Here is a 4,552-nt window from a genome sequence, read left to right on the forward strand (position 1 = left end):
CCTGAAAGCTCAATTACAAGGGGTTATGAGACCCGTGCAAATCCAACCACAAAGAGGTATCAGTTCACACCAGTCAGAATAAACATCAGAAAAAACCTACAAACAATAAATGCTGAAGGGGTTGTGGAGAAGTGCATACCCTCAACTTTAAGTGGGATGTAACCTGGTAAGAGGCACGAATGAGAACAGAATGGACGTGCCTTTACAAGGTGAACATTGAGCTACCATATGATCCAGCAGGCCCACTCCTGGGCCTAGAACCTAAGAAGACAGAATTGGAAAGACGCAGGCAGGCAAATCTGCTCTGCAACAGTATTACAAAAGCCAAGACATGAAAGCAACCAAAACGTCCATCAACAGATGAGTGGACAAAGAAGAACTGGCATATGTACACACGGAATATTAGTCAAGGAAAAAAATGACACAATTCCATTTACCACACTGTAGGTGAGTTGTAGAGGTAATCACGCAACTTGCAGTAAATCAGAAAGAGAAAGACACGTATCCTAGGACGTCACTTTTAGTTGTTACTTAAAAATGGATACCAGTGAAGATATTTCCACAGAGCAAGGCAATCACAGATTCATTAAACAAACTTATGGTTCACCAATGGAAATGTTTAAGGCTTGGATACATTAGGATATTGGGTTTAACAGACATAAACAAACACAGGTGAAGACCATGGAGAAAGGATCTCAGGAAGAATAGACACATGTATATGTGTAAGAGAACCACATCTTGCACATGCAGAAGAAGCAAAACATTGTAATCAAACTTGCTGTGATAAAAAATAAAAATTCAATTAATAAAACGAACAAGACGTAGTGAGACATAATCTTAAGGCGCTTTTTTGGGGCACATTCCATTCTAATTTATAACCTAGAACAGGAATTCCGCTGAGGATCTGTTGCCCTAGTAAGCAGATTTGGTAAAGAAGAACTGTTTCCACTTTGTGGCCATTTCACACAACAGCAGCTCTAAACCCAGGGTTAATGGACACTTGATATTCAAAATAACTGCAGGCCTGTAAATGTCACCTGCCCTCAAAGCAAATCCTTGGTTCGTAAATCGAGCAAAATCTGAAAAGATGTTCATATTTCAAAACGACAATGGCAAGAGGCATATTTTATACACATTTTGTCTTCTCTTTGTTTCTTTATTTTGTTAAAAATAAAGGGCATGGGGGCTTCCCGGGTGGCGCAGTGGTGGGGAGTCCGCCTGCCGATGCGGGGGGCGCTGGTTCGTGCCCCGGTCCTGGAGGATCCCGCGTTCCGCGGAGCGGCTGGGCCCGTGAGCCGTGGCCGCTGGGCCTGCGCGTCCGGAGCCTCTGCTCCGCAACGGGAGAGGCCGCAGCAGTGAGAGGCCCACGTACCGCAAAAAAAATAAATAAATAAATAAAATAAAGGGCATGGGAAAATGTTCAACATCAGGAATTAAAGGTATGCAAGTCCAGTGTACAAAAACGTTCACCTCACAGCCGTCAGAATATCCATCAGCAAAAAGTCTACAAAGGATAAATACTGAAGGGGTGTAGATAACTGCGAACCCTACAGCTACTGAGGGGATATAACCTTGTAACAGCCAGTAGTGAGAGCAGAATGGAGGTGGATTTAAAAGTAAAAATTGGGCAACCATGTGATCTGGTAGGCCCACTGATGGGCCTATCACCTGAGTAGACCAGAATCAAAAAGACACAGGCTGGGGGCTTCCCTCATGGCGCAGTGGTTGCGAGTCTGCCTGCTAGTGCACGAGATACGGGTTTGAGCCCTGGTCTGGGAGGATCCCACATGCCACGGAGCAACTAGCCCCGTGAGCCACAATCACTGAGCCTGCGCGTCTGGAGCCTGTGCTCTGCAGCAAGAGAGGCCTTGATAGTGAGAGGCCCGCACACCGCGATGAAGAGTGGCCCCCACTTGCCACAACTAGAGAAAGCCCTCGCACAGAAATGAAGACCCAACACAGCAAAAATAAATAAAATAAATTAATAAACTCCTACCCCCAACATCTTCTTTAAAAAAAAAAAAAGACACAGGCTGGCTGTCCTGCCTCCAGCAACATGTACTAGCCAAGACCTGGAAGAAACCAAAATGTCCATCAACAGAAAAATACACCAGGAAGAAGTGGTCCATGTACACAATTGAATATTAGCCATGGAAAAGCATGGAACAGTGCCGTTGGCACCACCATAGAAGGTTCTAGAGATAATCCCCCAACTTTAAGTAAGAAAGAAATCGAAGGACAGATATCCTATGACATCAGTTATAGGTGTTACCTAAAATTTGATAGCCATGAAATTATTTCCAAGAGAAGGACATGCATCGATTCAGAAAACCAAATTATGTGTAACCAAATGGAAAGGTGTAAGGAATGTATGACATAGGATATGGGGGTTAATAGACATGTACTAATACATATGAAATATATAATCACAAAATACCTATGGAATACCAAGAGACGTCTACTCAACACTCTATAATAACATACACGGGAAGGATCCAAAGAGGAATAGACAGATGCATTGATATGATGACCCAGATTCTGTACACCTAGGAGAATCTACATTTTTATGAAATTTGCTCTGATAATTAATAAAAATTAAATGTTAAAAACAAACAAGAACTAAGGAGATATAAGCTCTTCGGGGTTTGCCCTGGCACATTCCACTCTAATTTGCAGCCTACTAACACGATTTCCAGGAAGGCTCTGTTGCCCAAAAACCCAGAGTTGGAAATGTAGAAATGCTGCCGCCTTGTGGCCGTTTCCCGCAAGAGCGGCTTTAAACCCAGACCTAACGGCCACTTAACATTGACAAGAACTCAGGGCTGTAAAGGACTCGTGCCCACACAAAATGTCCTGAGCTAGGGAATGGCCATATAAATTAAAACCAGGCAAATGTTTCAAGGAGATAGTATGAAGAGGTAAGTTTTACTCACTCTTTTTCAAAAAAAGAAAAATTGATAAAAGCTCAACATCAGGAATTATTAGACTCACGCCAACCTAATCTCCAAAAGGTTTCAACTCACACAAGTTAACAACCATCAGCAAAAGGTCAACAAACAATAAATGCCGAAGGGATTTTCGAGAACTGTGTACCCTCTAACTGCTGGTGAGATGTAAAGTGGTAACAGCCAATAATGAGAACAGAAAGGAGCTGCATTTAAAAGTAAAAATTGAGCCACCATTCCATCCAGCAGGGCCACCGCTGAGCCTCTCACCTGAGAACACCAGAGCCGAGAAGACACAGGCTGCAACAGCTGCACTGCAGCCATTTTCCCGATAGCCAAGACGCGGAAGCAACCAAAATGTCCATCACCAGGTGAAAGGATAAAGAAGTGGTCCATGTACACAAAGCCATATGAACAATGGAAAACAATGAAACACTGCTCTTTGAGGCACCATAGATGAGGCTAGAGATAAGCAGAGAACATGAGGTAAGTCGGAAAGCAAAAGACATATATCCTATGATATCCCTTATAGGCGTTATCTAACAACTGACAGAAAAGAACATATTTCCACAGAGAAAGACACTCACAGACTTAGAAAACAAACTATGCTTATCTTAAAGGAAAGGTGGGGGGGATGGATAAATTAAGATTAGGGTTACCATACGTGTACAAATACCTATTAACTACTTATATCAAAAAGACCGACCATATAGCAAGGGAGGTCTACGGAACACTCTGCAATAATTTACATGGGAAGAGGATCTGTACATGAATATTACATTCTAATTTACAACCTGGGGACACCACTTCCAGAAACACTCTGCTGCCTTAGGAACCAGATTTGGGAATAGAGAAATGCTGCTGCCTTGTGCCATTTTCCACAGCAGCAGCTTTAAACCCAGTGCTAATGTTCACTAAATATTCACACTCATTGCAGGCCTGTAAATGAAACCTGCCCTCAAAAAAATTCCTGGTTTCAAAAATTGACCAAACAATTCAAAAGAGGGCAACCTTCCAAGAAGACAATTTCAAGAGGTTTATTGTACTCACAGCTTTTTTCTTTTTTTGTTTAACAGAAATAAAAAATGGCATGGAAAAATGCTGAACATTAGGAATTATTAAAGACATGCAAATCCAAATTAAAAAATGTATCTGCCCACACCAATCAGAATGGCCATAAGCAAAAATACTGCAAACAATAAATGCTGTAGAGGTCGTGGAGAAATGTGTACACTCTGTTCTACTTGGGACATGGTAAGAGCCAGTAATGAAAACACAATGGAGGTGCCTTGAAAAGGTAAACATTGAGCTACCATTCAATCAAGCATGCCCACTGCTGGGCCTATTGCCTGATAGGATGAGAATCAAAAAGACACAGGCTGGCAATCCTGCACTCTAGCAATATTTACCGTAGCCAAGACCTGGAAGCAATGAACATGTCCATCAACAGAGGAATGCAGAAAGATGAAGTGGTCCATGTGCACAATGGAATATTACTCCAATAAAAAATATAATTTCAATTTAAAAAACAAACATAAGTAAGGAGACATCAGCATTTGGGGGATTATCCGGGCACATTCCACTCTAATTTACAACTGAGGAACACC

This window comes from Lipotes vexillifer, unplaced genomic scaffold, assembly GCF_000442215.2.
Source record: "Lipotes vexillifer unplaced genomic scaffold, Lipotes_vexillifer_v1.1 scaffold412, whole genome shotgun sequence".
Taxonomy (NCBI): domain Eukaryota; kingdom Metazoa; phylum Chordata; class Mammalia; order Artiodactyla; family Lipotidae; genus Lipotes; species Lipotes vexillifer.